The following is an 18,534-nucleotide window of genomic DNA, read 5'->3' as shown; positions in this document are numbered from 1 at the left end:
TGTCCATCAATAGATGAATGGGTAAAGATGTGGTATATTCATTCCATACACAATGGAATATTACTCGGGCATCAACAAGAATGAAATCTTGCCATCTGCAACAACATGGTTGGATCCAGAGGGTGCAGTGCTAAGCGAAATAAGTCAGTCAGAGAAAGACAAACACCGTATGATCTCACTCATGTGTGGAATTTAAGAAACAAACCCCAAAATCCCAGACTGTTAACTATCGAGAACACACTGCTGGTCACCAGAGGAGGGGTGGGGGGTGGGAGAAACAGGTGGCGGGGATGAAGGGTGAAGTCTCCAGGTACATTGATGAGCACTGGGTAATGAATGGAATCGTTTAACCACTATACTGCACAACTGAGACTGATACAACACTGTAGGTTAACTAGACGGGAAGTAAGATAAAAACTTGGGGGCGCCTGGGTGGCTCAGTCGGTGAAGCGTCCGACTTCGGCTCAGGTCATGATCTTGAGGTCCGTGAGTTCGAGCCCCACATCGGGCTCTGTGCTGACAGCCTGGAGCCTGCTTCCGATTCTGTGTCTCCCTGTCTCTCTGCCCCTCCCCTGCTCGCGCTCTGTCTCTCTCTCAAAAACGAATAAACATTACAGAGAATTTTTTAATCGGCTTCAGCCCAGCTTTCAAGGATTTGTAAACAAGCCTGCGATTAACCAGCCTTGATTTTTATAACTCTTATCACTTCCCTTCCAACTGCTCACACAAACTTCATCACGCGCTTTTAACATCTTTCTCGCGGTGCACGGACCAGACCCATGTAGTGCCCGATGTACTATCCCAACGTGGGTGTGGACCTGGTAGAATGAGATGTTTAGTTCTGCTTTGCACTCCCGTCCCAGAGACGCCCAACATCTTTCTCCCTTAGATCACAGTGGCCCATCCAGCTGCTGGCCGGGAATAGTCTGTAGTGACATCCAAGTTGTGTTCTTGGGTTTTGACGGATAGTTCGGAACCCATCCATCGACAACCACAGGTCTTATTATATTTGCACACGTACATGGAAATGCATCCAGGTTGTTCTTATAACTCCCTTCCACTTGCCTGGAAAAAGATTTTACTCCTGCCTGTAGCCTAGAATATTTGTTTTCTTCCTCCTCCAGACCATTAATCCGCTTTAAATTACTATCACCTTAAACGACTCTATCCCAGCACCGCTATGTGGGTGGACTCTGGAAGAGCCACCAGGAAAGGGAAGCAGGGTGGGATGGGGAGACGGGATGGCAAGAAGAGGGCTACTCATCTTGGGTGTAAGAAATGGAGGTGAAGAAGGAAAGAGACAAAAAGGTAGGGAGGGTACAGATGGACAGAAACCTCGAAATTCAGACCGTAGTGGACTTTGGGGTTAATACTCTTTCTTTCTCTCAAATAAATGACAACAAAAAGAGGGAAGCAAGGCCTGTCCCTGACCCAATCTTACAGTTTTTCTCCCGGGAAGAGAACTTACTTGTCTTGTTGGGTCTCCATTTTTTTTTTTAAGTCTACTGTAAATAATAAAATTTTGTTTTGAATGCAAGCAAAACCATCTCTCCAGGAGTTCAATGTGCTGAGTACGTCACGAAGTGAGTGCTGTGCTAGTATCAGGAACACAAAGATAACCAAGCAAGGGTCCGTGCCCTCACGGAAGTTAGATTTCTGGACAGCCTTTTGTATAGGACCCAAATAAAGAGCCCTCAAGTCTTACGTCCCTCCTCCCTACATTAGTTCATACATACACATTTCCAAAAGGATAAAAAGCACAAGATTGTCTATGAGAGATCGTGGTCCCCCCTCTACAGATCACCGTTGACTCCGTGATGAACGAATATTACACTACAATCAACAAGCACCGTCCCAGAGTACAAGGAAGTGAAACTCACCAGCAGCCTGTTTCTCTGGTCTTCTGAGAGTCACATCCGCCCACTCGGGACACCGAACGCCTGCAACAATACATATGGATTTGTACTAATAGTTACAAAGCATTTCCCAGATTTTTGTCAATGCCCTTCCTGAGATTATTTTAAATCCATCAGTTACTTGAGTCTGGGTCACTGTGCAAAACCAGCGCTATTTTACCAAAAGTCTACGGATTTTCTTATCTGATGATCACTAACATCTTACTGAGCAGAGCTGTGGTTTCATAGGAACTCCTCCCTTTACTGGCTAATCTTGAGATACTGCCCAGAAGGGGATACCGAAAAGAAACTAGAAAGGAAGGGAAGGACACACAGCCCAGTCTTCAGTGCCTGAGCCTATGAGTGACGGACAGGAAAAGTCACATTGACTTCCTCTGGATTCCCACAACCTCCTCGGACAGCAGCTCTTCTTTGGGTCACAAAGCAATAATAACTCTGGCTTGAGGTTTCTTAAGGTGCGGACTTCCTGTCCAGACTCCTGGGTCTCTCTCCCCAAAACAGCACCTACTACTCCCAAGTGACCTATGGTAGCAGAGGGCACAATCCAAACAGCAGAGCGCCAAGAGACCTCATTACCCAGCAAGCTCGTTGCCTCATCCTGGGATTAACATTTTGAAAGGTAGAGCTGGCTTGGCAATTAGGAGAAATCTCTGTGGGGAAAAGCTGATCTGAAAACTTGGTAGGTTGGGCCATGGTCCCGCGAGGTACGTGTTATACTTTCTGTCCATTTCTCTGGTGCCAAAGCTGAGGAGCTTAAGACCCTTCTGGAAAGGATGCTTCATGTGTGGCAGAAGGGAAGCAACGATTGCCAAGAAGGATTTAAGCATGGAACCCTGCAGCCAGGTCCGCAGAGGGCTGACCTTCAGATACCTCGCACTGGAAGCCAGTTTAAAGTCCCAGGGTGCAATCACCAATCCAATCCGTGCTTAGAATTCTCTTGTAAGACTACCTTTACCCTTTTGTTTAAATTCCAGCATAGTTAGCACACAGTGTAATATTAGTTTCAGGTATACAATATGGTGTATCAACACTTAGATCCATCCCCTGGTGATCATCACAAGGGCACTATTTTTAAAAAAATTTTTTAACGTTTCTATTCACTTTTTGAGACACTGAGAGAAACAGAGCATGAGCGGAGGAGGGGCAGAGAGAGAGGAAGACACAGAATCCGGAGCAGGCTCCAGAGCCCGACGCGGGGCTCGAACACACGAACCTCGAGATCATGACCCGAGCAGAGAAGTCGGCCGATTAACCGATGGAGCCACCCAGGCGCCCCCATCACAAGTACACCCTTAATCCCCATCCCTCTATTCCCCGCCCCCCACCTCCCCTCCGGTGACCAGCAGTGTGTTCTCTGTAGTTAAGAGTCTGTTTCTCGGTTGGCTTCTCTCTCTCTCCTCTCTTTTCTCCCCCTTTGCTCACTTACTCTGTTTCTTAAACTCCACATATGAGTGAAATCATATGGTATTTGTCTTTCTCACCTTTACACCTTTTTTGATTGAAGCATAGTTCACACACGACGTGACACCAACTTCAGGCGTGCAACCTCTGTGGGTTATGCCACACCCACCACGAGTGTAACCACCACGTGTCCTCACGCAACGCTATTACGGTACCACGGACTGTATTCCCTTCCATCCCGTGACTTCTACTTTAACCAATCTTGCCCATCTCTGCTCTGCTCACTGCACACCCTGCATCATTCTGGAACTTCTGGCCCTGTTCCACCCAAGGCCTCCGCCTTGCCAGGCCACCTTCCGCGAAGTACATCTGTGTACTACCTGCAGCCCACACAGATGTTAGTGAGCGTCAATGGCTTTGAACTAGGCAAAAGTTAGCGCTCAAGTGTCACATATTTTTAACTCTTTAGTCATACTCTTCACATTGGCCTCACATCCGTAATTCAATTATAAGCATCTTTAGAGACTCTCCATCTTTTCTCTCAGGGTACTTACACCTGCTACTCATCAAAATAATTACTAACACTTATGATACGTGCTTCTTATCTGCTCGGTACTGAACTGGGCAGTGTACATGTTAGTTCATCTAATCCTAGCGATAAATCTACAAGGGAGCGTAGCTACATTCCTCTTCAGGAGAGAAAACAGGCACAGAGACGCTGTGGAACTTTCTCTAGGACACTGAGCTCATACATGAGGAACCAGGACTCCAACCGGGAAATCTGGCCTCAGGAGAAACAGTAGCACACGTCTGGACACGGCGAAATTCTCCGTGACTACCGCTGAGACCAAATTTAACTTGAAATTGTGCTCAACGGCCGTGCCGCGGGCGAGGACAATCCAGGAAGGCGGACTGGTGATGGTGCAAAAGCATTAGACTAGGGGCTCTGTTTCCCCAGGTTCAGCGTCCAGATCTGCCACAAATCTGACTGGAGTCTGGATGGATGCTCCTCTGACCCGAGCCTCCTGACGCACCTGCGGGTGATGGAGTCGCATGTGGCGACGGGGAGGACGGCGACGTCCCCCCGGAAGTTGCTCTCGCTCTGCACCCTTCATGTGGCTTTGGGTGACTCGCAATAACATGAGGAAGTAGGTAAATATTCAATATTACTATCCTCACTTTACAAATGAAGAAACTGAGGTTCAATCAGAAAGTGCAATAAGAGGCCCTTCCCAGGGTCCTCCCCCCTCCCCCCACCCCCACTGCTAACTCTCCACGTCTGCCTCCAATCGAAGGATGGCATTATCTCTCTTCCATCTCTGCAACGATGTTCTAATGACCATAAGAAGTGGTGTAGCTTTGGGGCGCCTGGGGGGCTCAGTCGGTTGAGCGTCCGACTTCAGCTCAGGGCATGATCTCCTGGTTCGTGGGTTTGAGCCCCGCGTCGGGCTCTGGGCTGACGGCTCAGAGCCTGAATCCTGCTTCGGATTCTGTGTCTCCCTCTCTCTCTGCCCCTCCCCTGCCTGCACTCTGTCTCTCTCTCTCTCTCAAAAATAAATACACATTAAAAAAATAAAAAAATAAAGAAAGAGGTGATGTCACTTCTAAGTCGGTGAATAATGGAGGGGCCAAGATTCCATAAAGAAAGGATATGTAGAAATGTCAGCCCAACACCCACGGTTTGCAATTTCTTCAAGGAACTGTAATTTGTTGCTCAGAGGCTTTGGTCCAAACACTCAACAAAAAAAAAGAAAAAGAGAGAGCAGAGCATCTGGTCATCTGGTGGTGTCCACATGCTTAAGGGCTGTATTTCCACCGAGAGGTAAAGGAGAAAGAAACCAACCCTCACAAAGACTGAAACCAGCTTCAATTTCATGTAATCCCTGCTTATTAATATGTTCTCGCCCATCGTCTAACTACCCGCTGGGAAGTAAAACAGAGGAAGATAATGTAACGTAGAGCCTCAATTTATCTTCACTGCTTTTGCACTTACAGCAGGGTAAGCCAACTACTGCCTGCCGGCCCATGAACCCACCATCGGTTTTTGCACGGCCTACATGCTGTGTAATGGGCCATATATTTTGTAATGATCGAAAGAAAGAACTTTTAAAGAATAACATTGTGTGGCGTGCAAATTGTATGAAAGTCATATTTCAGTGACCATAATTCAAGTTGTGTTTGTTTCTTAATCAAAGCCACACTCCCGGGGCGCCTGGGTGGCTCAGTGGGTTAAGCGTCCGACTTCGGCTCGGGTCACGGTCTCGTGGTTTGTGAGTTCGAGCCCCTCCCTCTGCCCCTCTCTCCCTCTCTCTGCCCCTCCCCTGCTCAGGCTCTGTCTCTGTCTCAAACATAAACAGTAAAAATATTAAAAGAAAAAAAGCCACCCCGCCCCCACATGCCGCCTGTGGTTGCTTTTACACGACCACAGCAGCATTAAGTAGATGCAAGAGAGACTTTGGGTCCACAAGTCCTACATTATTTACTACCAGGCCCCCTCCGGGGAGGGGGTGGGGAGGGCTGGAGGACCCCCGATATTGTGCATGCAGGGTGCAGTGAGGATGCACTAACTGTACGAGGAGAAAAGACCACAGGGCTAAAGATCAAGAAGGAAAAAAGAAAGCACTCAATAGAAATAGATTCATAAAAAAATTCCCGTTTTAAAGCTCTGAGAACTCCGAGATACAAACCCCTGGACCATCGTCTCCTCCTGAGCATGGGCACAACCGTAACTTGCCTCTTCCCAACAGAGGACAGACAGGTGACGGGATGTCACTCTCACGCTTACATCACGTCCGGTAAAAATCTGTCTTAGCAGAACGGAGACCCTCCCTTGCTGACTCTGCAGACGTAAGCGGCCACGTTTTGAGAGGACTCGCAAGGGGGCCATGTGGCAAGGAATGTGGGCATTTGGGGGAACTGATCTCCGGTGACAGCCAGTGAGCAAACACAGCCTCAGTCCTGCAACCGTGAGGAATGAATCCGCCGACGACCACGTGAATTTGGGAGAGAACGCCCAGGTCCAGAAGGAAATGGGGCTGGGCTGACATTGTGCTTTCAGGTTTTTGAGACCCTGAGTAGGGGACCCAGAACACCTGAGCCGTGGGGACCGTGACAGAGAGCAGGGGACCCAGAACACCTGAGCCGTGGGGACCGTGACATAACAAGTCTGCGTTGTTATAAGCTATTAAATCTGTGGTTATTTGAGACAGAATATTAGAAAATGAATGTAAATTTGCCACATGTAAAAAAAAGTATGTGGTAATTTGTTGCAAAGCAATAAAAAACTAATTTTTATTGTGTTGAAGGAAATAGCTGGCAGATTGTGGAACCACAACAGAGCACTGGAAAATATATTTTTTTAAATAGAGTGAAAACATCAGAAGTGAAACCTATAATAACTGAAACTAAGAACTCAATAGAATATTTAACATCACATTAGAAAGAAACCAGAGATAGGGGTGCCTGGGGGGCTCAGTCGGTTAAGCATCTGACTTTGGCTCAGGTCATGATCTCACGGTTCATGAGTTCGAGCCCCGCCTCGAGCTCTGTGCTGACAGCGTGGAGCCCGCTTGGGATTCTCTCTCTCCCTTTCTCTCTGCCCCTCCTCCACTCATGCTGTCTTGTCTCTGTCTCTCTCAAAATAAATAAACCTTTTTAAGAAGTTTCACTATAAAAAGAAAAAAAAAACTAGAGATAAAAAATCACTGAATGAGAAGCATGTCAGTAGGAAATATCCAAGCAGAAGCACAGGGAGGGAGAAAGAATGTGTAATATATATTCAAGAGCAGAGGAGGCATAGAGAACCTGGTGAAAGGTCTAGCGTATGTGTAATTGGAGTTATGGGTAGACAGGAGAGAGAGATGGAATGTACCAGAAGCAACAGATGCAGAAACATGTTCTCAGTTTTCCAAACCCGAGGACAATATCAGGACAGAGGGTCAAGAATGACGCTGAACTTCATGCAAAACATATACACACACACCTCCCACCCCAACAAAATGCATGCACACATACCGTGTAAGATGGCCAAAAAAGAAAAAGGCTTAAAAGTAGGTAGAGGAAAAAGATACACTATTTTCAAGGAATAACAATAAGACTGTTCGCTGGCTTCTGAACAGCAGTAATAAGAAACAGAAATCCGTGGAATGATATCGAAAGGCTGAAAGGAAGTAGCTGCCAAAGGAGAATTCTAGACTCCAGGAAAGTATCATGCACGAAGAAAAGCCAAAATAAAAACAGCTTCGGAAATGGAAAAAATGAGAGAATTCCTCACCGGAAGACGCACTAAACAACTATGAGCTGGGGTTCTTCACTTAACCAACTGAGCCCCCCACGTGCCCCTGAGGTTCTTCAGATGGAAGGAAAATTCATGCCAGACAGAAACCAAAACAAAAAATAATGAAAATGAATTTCAGCATAAAAGATAAATGTATGGAAAGCATAAATTAATATTATACGTAATATTATCCAATTAATATCTTGTGAATGTCTAAATACTTGTGGAATGAAAATACACAGTAACAACATTAAGATAGGGATAAATCAAATTCAGGTTTCACATAATCGTGGCATGGTCCTTGAAATCTAATCTCTAAAGTAAACATTAAAGTGATGTGTAAGGAACAAATAAAAGGAATAAAAATACTTGATTATTCCAAAATAAGATAAAAAGGAAAGGTATCTAAAAAATGGGAAAAGTAGAAAACAAATGGTAACATACGTAAAACCCAAAGATATCGGTAATTTTGTTATAATATAAAAATGTAAATTTCATTAAATGCAAAATAATAATCCAATTAGTACACAAAAACTGTCACACGGGATAAGAAAACAAAATTCTGTTTATAGAAGACATACTTGTCAGCATACAGAAAGATTAAATATAAAAGAATGGAAAAAATACCATGCAAACACTAATCAAAAGAAAGTTATTGTTTTATGTAAACATCAGAAAAGAAGATGTCCATTTTTAAAAATTTGAAGCTTATTTTGTGACCTGCCCTACGGTCTAGCCTGGAGAACGTGCTGCATGTACTCAGAAACAATACACATTCTGTTCTTTTTATGTGTAGTTTTCCAGAAGTGTCAGGTCAAGTCGTCTGGCAATGTTGTTCGTGTATTCTCCATCCTTGTGGATTCTCTGATTGTTCTATAAATTAATAAAGTAGAATTATTGAGCTCTCCAACTATATTTGTTGTGTGGTCTATTTCTCCTTTCAATCTGTCCTTTTCATGGATTTCTGGGCTCTGCTCTCAGGTGCATATACCTTCATAATTTTATATCTTCCTAACAGAGTGACTCTTTTATCATAAATGTTTGTCTCTTGTAACATCCCTTGTCTCAAAGTCTATTTTGTCTGATATTAACACAGCTCTCCTGTGGTTACTGTTTGCGTGGCGTATCTATTTACCACCGTGACTTTCAAAGTATCTGTGTCTCTGACTCTAAAGGTACTGCCTGTAAACAACTTATCAACTACATCTTGCTTTTTAAAATCCGTTCTGACAATCTTTCCCTTTCGACTTGATGATTCAATGGGTTCACCTTTTTTTTTTAAGTTTACTTATTTTGAGAGAGAGAGAGACAGAGCGAGCAGGGGAGGGGCAGAGAGAGAGAGAGAAAGGAAATCCCAAGCAGGCTCCACACTGGCTGCACAGAGCCCTATGCGGGGCTCGCACTCACAAACTGTGAGATCAGGACCTGAACAGAAACCAAGAGTCGTCGGTGCGTTCACGTTTAATGTAATAAACAGTGTGAATGAAGCACTGTCTTCCATGTCACTAGCTGTTTTCCAAATTTCGTGTGTTTTACATTCCTCTATTCCCCCTTTACTGCCTTTTCTGTTAAACAACTTTTTTATTGTACCGTATTGATTCTTTTGTTGATTTTAAAACTGGATATTTTTTTTGAGTGCTTGTTCTATGCATGTTTAAATTATCACAATGTTGTTCAGGTTAATACAAAGTTGATTTCAATGAAATACGGCAATATGGAAATACGCCTCCATTGCTTCCCCTTATGCCTCTGCACTATCGTCATGTAACATCTTTATTTTTATAAATCCAATTTATAAATCCATACAGTATTATAACAATACGACCGCTTCGAATGATGGTCTGTTTTTCTCTAAAAACATTACTACAGGAGGAACATGAAAACGTGGACACATAAACACACACATACATACTCTCGTATGATTACTTATACATGTTACGATAGGCAGCATTTCTGGTTTTATTCGTTCTTCTTTATGGAAATGAGTTATTGTCAACTGCCGTTTCCTTTCAGGCGAAAGAACTTCTAGTATTTCTTGCAGGGTAGGTCTGCTGGCAAAAATTCTCTCCATCTTTTTATCTAGAGACACCTTAATTTTCCCTCATTTTTTTTAAGGATATTGTTGCTAGATTCAGATTTTGTTGTCGTTGTTAATTGTTTTTTTCCCCTTGACAATTTGAATGCCATTTCACTCTCCTCTGGTCTCAATTTTGTTTCCTGTCGGGAAGTCACTATTAATCATGCTGCTTTTTCTCTGTACATGAGGGTGAGTCACTTTTCTTTGGTTTTCAAGATTAGTCTGTACGTGGCTTTCAGCAGTTGGATGTGGTTCTCTTTGCATTTATCCCACTCAGGGTTTGTTGGGTTTCTTGAATCTGTTAATGGTTTTCATCAGATTTGGGAGGTTTTCAGCCATTATTTATTTAAGTTTTTTTTTTTTTTCTGCCTTGTTTTCTGGGAATCCCATCACACCAATGCTGGGATGTTTCCTTTGTCCCCACAGGTCTGGGAGATTCCCTCTGTTTTCATGCTTCTATTTCTGTTCTGAAGGCTGGGTGATTTCTAGGATTGATTTTCAGGCTTCCCGCTTCTTTCTTCTGCTAGCTCAGATCTACTGTTGATCCCTGAAATTCCAGTTATTATAGTTTTCAAACCTAGAGTTTGCATTTGCTCCTTTTCTATAGCTTCTATTTGAGATTCCCTCTTTGTGCGATCACTGCCATTCTATACACACACACACACACACACACACACACACACACACACAAACTTGAGTTCTGGGAATGTGAACTGTCTCCAGTCTGGGAATTGGGTGAGAGACTTATTCTCCATTAAAATGAATGAAATCAGGATTCTGTCCAGCCTCAAGAGGAGGATCACAGCACAGAATCCTCAGATTTTTTGTTTAAAAAAAAAATCATACTTTCCTTCTCTAGATGAGCATTCTTCTGAGAAATGCTTCCTGAATAACGTCTGAGTCCTGGAGGAGGCAGGTCACTTGACCACACCCGCTAGGGTGCCTGTTGTGAACTGGTCTCTCTTATCCCAGGGAGTCGGTGACTCCGTGCCTGCCGCTGTGGCCCTAGCTCCTGTCGTGTTCGCACTGGACAACCGTGGCAGCCGCCTAACCCGGTCCCAAACTTGCTCCTCTCCAATTCATTTCCCACTTCTCAACCAGATGCTTTAGAGAGCACACTGGACTGTGCCGTTGCCTCCTTAAAAGCTTTGCTGGGTCCACATTGCCCCATAAGCACCAAGTGCTGTGTGACCCGTATACTCACATCCTCACACCTAAATTCATCTCTCCCTTGAGCTCTCTGTGCACAATTGGGCTTTCCTTCAGTTCTTGAAACGACGCATTATCAATAATCTATCAAGTCCTTCCCTCCTGTTTTTCTCTGCCTCCGGTTCTCTTCCCTAACTTCGTCTAGTTGACCTTCATTCATCTTAAAGACCCCAGCGCAAAATCACCGCTCAGAGGAATATTTACACTTCCCAGACTAGCAAAACGTCACCCCCTTTATTCTGTGCTCTCGCAAAACTCTGTTCTCCCTTTGTGGCATGTGTCGCTGTTTGTAATAACGTGTTTATTTGTGGCCTTGGATGTTTGAAACCTGCCTGGTGTGGCCACCATAGACGATACAAAGATACCGAACCGAGGGACAGCGGGAGGGATAAAGGCGGCCCATCATCACTCGACCAGTGGTACATCACAATATGGAGCCGTCCACGTGAAGGGATGCCCTTCTACCAGCTGCCAAAATACGCTGTCTCCTCAACAAGAGGGGTGCCCACGGGCTGCGTCTATGCGGAGGAGGCTCCTTTTACTAATCTGCACAATACCCAGTGGATGAATACATTAATGATGAGTTCCATGCAAGCAAATGCCATGACTGTCTTTGTCACACCTGCACCACCAATGCCCAGCACAGTGCCTGGAACCGTGCGTTACATCTTTGTTACTTCAATAAATGAAGGCCCGGTCCTCAGATGTAGAATAATAGGCACGCGTTTGGCAGGTGTCTCCTGCGTTCGTTAGAGTTTCAGCAAAACGTATTTGTTTCTACGAGGCTAACCGCTCTTGCGAATCAGTCAACAAAAGTCGAGTTTTGTTCTACTAATTGCCCAAGCTCCTAATCAGTCCCCTGGGATAGAGCCTCAAACTCTTTCTCTGCTGCCCTCTGTGCCCTGGAACGATTCTCAAGGGGATGTCCCTGGAGTCCTGGATCAGAAGGATTTGGGAATTCACAGACTGAATGCCCGGATCTGGGGTTTTTAAAGAGGCTTCAGCTCTGCAGGAGGATCTTCTGAGGCCAGAGGAATCAATGCTCCGGGCTTTGAGCCTGTCACCATACCCCAAGCTTCCTTTAGACACTCAGGAAATGATGCCCTTCTAGGCCTGGGGTTCGAGTTCTCCTCCCCCCCCCCCCAAGACCTTGTGAAGAGCCCTCTTCTGAGTTTTTTGTTTAAAAAGTTAAGGTAGATCTGCAACTCAGAGAATTTGCCTCGTTTGCCAACCTTGCAGGAAGTAAGTGGCTGTAGGTAGAAAAACCCAGGAGAGAATTGATTTTAGACGTTCTAAGCTTCTTCGTTTTCCTGTTCTGGTTTTCTGATGCTTTTCTTGAACTTTAGAGTTTCCCACTTTGCCGACTGAGCCCAGGAGCCTATAAAGCGGAAGAGACTGTTCTCCTGCCCGTAAGTAAATAATGAGGGAACCTATTAAAAATCGTGGACGGGGGAGAAAAATAAGACAACCTCTATAATCCCAGAGCTGTCATCTACTACCGATGTCCCTGGTGTCTCGAGTGAATGAGGCTGAGGGTCAGGCAGCTTTCCGACAGCTGGTACCTCCCTCCCCATAACCTGAAGCTCTTGTCTGAACATTCATTCGACGCAGTTTGGATTCAATGTGAGCGAATGGATTTGGAGACCTGTGTTTCACACCTGCTCTTATCATTACTAGAAACGTATGATAAGTGGTTCGTCCTTCTGACCCTCAGATTCTCCATCGATAAAATGAGTATTTTATTTCTTTGTAGGGTAATTGCTAAACTTTGAACAATGTAGTCTGTCTTCACAGGCTGGCAGGTATCTTAACCAGATGTTCGTTTCTCCAGTTTGGCTTCTAATGACCCCAGACAACTTTATTGCTGCGTCGGCCTCTGAGGTCTATACCCTGCCTTGACTCCTCTTACTTATAATGCTTAATTCTGGGTCAGGTTCTCGGCCCTGCTTTTGTTTGTCAGTGTAACACAGGGCATCCAGGTCAGATCACTGCTTCCAGAAAAATATGCTCGGCATAATCTGTGTTGGGGGGAGGAGAGAAAGAGACACGGACGTGAACTGGGCTGGGGCTGGAGATTCTAGAGGAGGAGACGCTGTCCTTGAGATAGAAAAAGAGGAAAAAAGAGAACACCAAATCCCCCTGAGCCTTGCCTCCCACCCTCCCCCCCTCAACAAGATGTTAGTAGCTACATTAGGAACTAAAAGGAAATTGGGTAATATTTATTAAGTCCGCATCCCTTCACAGAGACATCAAAAACAACCCAGAACAAGATACAGTGACTTCCTGTTTCTTAATGTCTTCCTTAAGAAGACTCACCCGCTTCCCGTGTCAGCGTTAAACCTATCGGTATCTCATCTGGGACAGAAAGGTCCTCCAGTATTACTCTCTCTCAAGAGCAAAGGACTCAGTACTGGGCAAAGAGAGCTGGGCCCCCAGGTTATCTTTGCCGTGAACTAGATGAGTGCTATCAGGCATCCTGCATCCTTTTGGGGATTAAGTGTCCCCACATTTCTACCCCAGAGTTACTTCTAAGCAGTAGGTGCATTATTACTTTGACAAACAAAGGAAACTGTCAAATGTAAAAAACTCATATACATTTCTACAATCTTTTTAGAGAAAAGAGCTATCCACCAAAAGTCAGACTGAGATTTGGAAAACTAACCCAAGATCAATGGTCTATGTTGATGATAATGGTTTGCCAATACTTAGCTCAGCCACCCATGTCTTCCTATAGAGTTCCATCTTTGTCCCCTGGAAGCCTCTCAACTTCAGTGAGCCTGCAGATTCTCTCCCTTCCTGTCCGCCTGTCAGCCACATGCCCATCTTTTGCTTGAGTGCTTCACAAGCTCCATGCGTCTCCAATGCCCCCCTGATGGGCAAGTCCCGTCCCCACCTCTCCTCTCTCCAGCTCTGAGGTCGAGATGCTCACTTGAGTCTACTGTTCTGACTTCCACCCATCGCTGTCAGTACTGCTGGAAGTACCTGGCAGAGGTGGGGGGGGGGGGCTCCTTCAGACCAGAAGTACCTCCAGAGTTTTCCTTATCAGTTCCTTTGACACAGGGATCAAACGCTTGACGTACGGCAAAAATTGAGACAAGTTCCGGGTATGTGGAAACGAGTAAGTAGGATCTGTCATCAAAAAAACTTACAATCTAGTTGAAAAGTGAGATAATAAATCATTTCAATTGAATGTGACAAGTGTTATCATGTACAAATGAATGAAAGCCTGAGAGAACCAAGATGGGCGGGATGCCTGGATGGAAAGAGGGTGAAGAGAATTACCCCAAGGGAGGCTTCAAAGAAATTGAAGCTACCTTATCCCACTGCATAATATATATTTATTATGGACACTTCGGGAAATTCAGGAGACAGCAAAAATTCACCCATAAGTTTACCATGCAGAATCACACGCTACTAACATTTAGAGGATTTCCATTCAGCATCTTTCCTAGGCACATTTTCATCTAACTGAGGTAATTTTGTATATATCATATCCCGTTTTATAACTTATTTCCCATTGAATTACATAATTTTCAGGGTATCATTTAAAAGCTACATAGTACAGATTTTTAAAATACCTTATTAGTTTCTGTTTACAAATGTCACACATATTCATTTACACATATTTCTATTTCTTTAGAGAGAGAGCAAGGGAGTGAGCATGAGCAAGGGAGGGAAAGAAGAGGAGGGAGAGGGAGAGAGAGGGAGGGAGAGGAGAAAGAGGGAGAAAGAGTGCCGACCACAGATGTGGGACTTGTTCCCGTGACCCTGGGATCACGACTTGAACCGAGATCAAGAGTCACATGCCCAACCAATTGGGCCACCCAGTTGCCTCTCATTTACATATTTTTCTTTTTTTTTGTATACATACATATTCACGTACACGTGAATATAGAACTTTACTTTCTTTACAAAATTGGGATCATATGACTTTTACTGTTTTGTAATATTTTCCCCACTGAACAATATCATGAACACTTTCCTTGACGTATAATTTAAAATTTTTATTGTAGAATAGGGTATGCATTAGAGTATATAAAACAAATGTGCATTTTAAGAAAAATAGCAAACACCTAGCTACTCTCTCCCCGGGCTAAGAAACTAAAGATCACTGTAAATCTAGAAACCTCATAGATGCTCCTTTCAAATACTTCAAATACTCACCAAATAGTCACGATCATGAATTTTAGATTAAAGTATTCCCACATTTATAAAGAAACAGATTATCCCTAAATAATATATTATTTAGTCGTGCCTTCTTTTGAACATTACATCAATGGGACACACACACACACACACACACACACACACACGTGTCTGTGATTGGCTTCTGTTATTCAACATTATGGTTGTGAGATTCATCTATGCTGAAGCGTGAAACTGTAACCAGTGCCCTTAGGAATCTTTCACAGGATCCGTGGACCTTTTCTGTAAAGGACCAGGTGGTAAACATGTTAGTCTTTGTGAGGCATACAGTCTCTTGCTGAAGCTACTCAGTTTCACTGCCACAGCGTGAATGCAATTTACACAACATGTAGACAAGTGGGTGTGATTGGGTCCCAATAAAGCTTTATTTACAAAACAGACCACCGGCCCCTGGGCTGTGTTTGCGCACCCCTGTTTTGTAATTAATTCGTTTGCTGTTCCATAATATACTGTAGGGTTTACTTTATCCTTTCTGCTTTTCAACAACGTTTGTTTTTTTCAGGGTTGTTGTTTGTTTTGCTTCCCCTATTATAAACAAAGCTGTCTTAACTTTGTGTGTCTTTAGTTGTTCTGGATTAAATTCTAATGGTGGAACGGCTGGCTCCTATAGGGCGGTTGGTTTGCAACTTGAACAGGTAACGTCAAACTGTTTTCCAAAATGATTGTGTCAATTCGCTCTCCTTCCAGCAGGGAACCAGAACCGCCAGTGCTCTTTATTTGTGATAGCTTTGACTTTTTCGCAGCCTGATCGGTGTGAAATTGTGGTCTGTGGTCTATTTTCCCCTGGCTACTAATGACGTTAAAAATCTGTTCACATGTCATCTGTGTGTCCCCTGATATGGGATTCCTAAACACTTGCTAAATCTATCATTATATTAAGCTGATCTTTTTTTTTTCTTTTTGGTGTTTCAAACTCTAGATACTCTAGATACTAGTATTTTATTTGTGGTTTTTTAATATATATATTTACTTGTTCCCGCCCTTTTCTTGTATATTTTGAAACATGGAAGTTAATGTTTATGCAACAGAATGTATCATTATTTTCCTTTATGTTTTGTATCTCTTACCCAGAGCTTTATAAACATTCTCATATATTATCTGCTAAACGTTTCATAGGGTGTTTTGCTTCTTCCTAGGTTTTTTACTACATTTGAAATTAATGTTTTTATGGTGCGATCTAATTTCATTTTCCCCCATACAGATAGCCCACAATTCCAAGATCATTGACTAATCCACCAACCTACAGTGCCAGCCCTGGCATGAAGAGTTCCCATATTTCAGAGCTCTGTTTTCTCCCACGAGAGTGACTCTTCACCTCTGTGCCAACACCACACGTTCTTAACGACTGTTGCCTAATAAGTAATAATATTTGAAAGGCCAATCTTCTGTTCTTCAAGAGTGTTTTGGCTTCTCTCAGATCTTAGTACATTCATATAAATTTTAGTATCAGTTATGAAGCTACCAACCAACGAACAGCAATCCATTTGAGATTCTGATTGAACTCTACTGATTTGTCAACCACAGATCTAGGAATTCATAGATTTCTGATGAATTGGAATCTTCAAAATCTTAGATCTTCCGACTCATAGTAGGGTCCATTGTCCCATTACTTCAGTTCTCTTTAGTGTTCCTCATTAAGGTTTTGTAATTTTCTTGGTGAAGGCTTTTATTCCTACATACTTGATATTTTTAAGCTATTATAAATGATAGCCTCTTTAAATTTAATTTGCTATCACTTTGTTGAAGTACAGAAATTCAATGGATTTCTATAAATTTTGTACCAGAAAGCTTGCTAAACTCTCTTAATAATGTTTAATTTATCAGTAGGTTCTTTGGGATTTTCTGTGTGTACAAGCACATCATCTGTAGAGAGTTTCTTCCTTCTCAATCCTTGTATCTTTAATTTCTTTTTCATGGCTTACTGGGTTGGCTAGGACGTACAGTTCAGTGTTGAAGGAGGTGGATAAAGCAGTCACCCTTATCTCATTCCCAATCTCACAGAGAATCCTTTAGTATTTCACCACGAAGTGTATGTTGGCTGAACTTCTGTACACATGCTTTGCCAACTTAAAGAAAATCTTTTATTCTTAGTTGGTTCAGGGTTCTTCTTATAAGTAGACACTCAATTTTAAAAATGCGTTTTTGGCAGCGATTGAAATAATCACATGACTTTTCCCCTTTAAACAGTTTGAGGAAATACATTATTGGATCATTTTAATGCTAAACAAATTTCGCATTCTGAAACAAAACCAACTTGGTCATGTACCCATTGTATACATTGCTGGATTTGGCTTGATAATAATTGCTTAAGAGTTTTACACCCAGATCCGTGAGATCGGCCTGTTAAATTTGTCGTCAGGATAATTCCAGCTTTGTAGAAGGAGGTAAGGAGGACTTCTCCTTTACTACCTAACATGGAAATCTGTATCGTATTGACATCAGCTTATCCTGTAATGTTTCATAGCACTTACTGGTAAGTTTACCTTGTCCTAGAGATTTGTTTATAGATTTTTTTTTCACTGCTCTTTCTGTTTTTAATTTTTTTATGTTTATTTATTTCTGAGACACAGAGAGAGACAGAGTGTGAGCAGGGGAGGGGCAGAGAGAGAGGGAGACACAGAATCCGAAGCAGGCTCCAGGCTCTGAGCCATCAGCACAGAGCCCGACGCGGGGCTCGAACCCACGGACCGCGAGATCGTGACCTGAGCCGAAGTCGGACGCTTGACCGACTGAGCCACCCAGGGGCCCCATTACTGTCTTTATTTCTTAAAAACGTTTTCAGGTTTTCTACTTCTTGGTTCAAAGTTGATAATTTTTTTAGAAATGTATCCATTTCATTGAAGTTTAGAAATATATTGAGATAAAGTTGTTCATAATGTTACCGTTCACCTTTCTGTGTCTGAAGATTATGTAACGGTGTCCCTTCATTTATTCATAATCCAGTTTATGTCTTCACTTGTTTTTCTTGATCAGATTTTCACCAGGAGTTTACCTAAAGTTTACCTTTGTGGATCTTCTATATTTTATTTTTTTTTAATTTTTTTTTTAACGTTTATTTATTTTTGAGACAGAGAGAGACAGAGCATGAATGGGGGAGGGGCAGAGAGAGAGGGAGACACAGAATCCGAAACAGGCTCCAGGCTCTGAGCCATCAGCCCAGAGCCCGACGCGGGGCTTGAACTCACGAACCGCGAGATCATGACCTGAGCCGAAGTCGGACGCTTAACCGACTGAGCCACCCAGGCGCCCCCGGATCTTCTATATTTTATCATTAACATCTGTTTCATCATTATTCATTTTTTTTTTAATTTTAGAAAAAGTGTGCACACAAGCAGGGGAGAGGGGCAGAGGGAGAAGGGGAGGGAGGGGGGAGAGAAGGGCAGAGGGGGGGAGAGAGAGAGAGAGCGAGAGAATGAATGAATATGAGAATCTCAAGCAGGCTCCATGCT

Source organism: Prionailurus bengalensis, chromosome E4 (genome assembly GCF_016509475.1).
Source record: "Prionailurus bengalensis isolate Pbe53 chromosome E4, Fcat_Pben_1.1_paternal_pri, whole genome shotgun sequence".
Taxonomy (NCBI): domain Eukaryota; kingdom Metazoa; phylum Chordata; class Mammalia; order Carnivora; family Felidae; genus Prionailurus; species Prionailurus bengalensis.
The sequence above is the reverse complement of the archived record's forward strand: the minus strand, read 5'-3'. Positions refer to the sequence as shown.